Here is a 412-nt window from a genome sequence, read left to right on the forward strand (position 1 = left end):
GTCATGAGCCAAAGGTGCATCCTGACGTGGCAAATCAGATGATGCCGCAGGCATCCACTTACTATAATCACAATCAACAAACCGGCCGCCCCGCCCCGCCCCCCATTAAACCTTTCCTTACAACAATGTGTACCTTAACCTAACCTATATCGTACCGTAACCTAACCTATATCGTACCGTAACCTAACCTATGTCGTACCGTAACCTAACCTATGTCGTACCGTAACCTAACCTATGTCGTACCGTAACCTAACCTATGTCGTACCGTAACCTAACCTATGTCGTACCGTAACCTAACCTATGTCGTACCGTAACCTAACCTATGTCGTACCGTAACCTAACCTATGTCGTACCTTAACCTAACCTATGTCGTACCTTAACCTAACCTATGTCGTACCTTAACCTAACCTAT

This window comes from Schistocerca americana, unplaced genomic scaffold (assembly GCF_021461395.2).
Source record: "Schistocerca americana isolate TAMUIC-IGC-003095 unplaced genomic scaffold, iqSchAmer2.1 HiC_scaffold_170, whole genome shotgun sequence".
Classification (NCBI taxonomy): domain Eukaryota; kingdom Metazoa; phylum Arthropoda; class Insecta; order Orthoptera; family Acrididae; genus Schistocerca; species Schistocerca americana.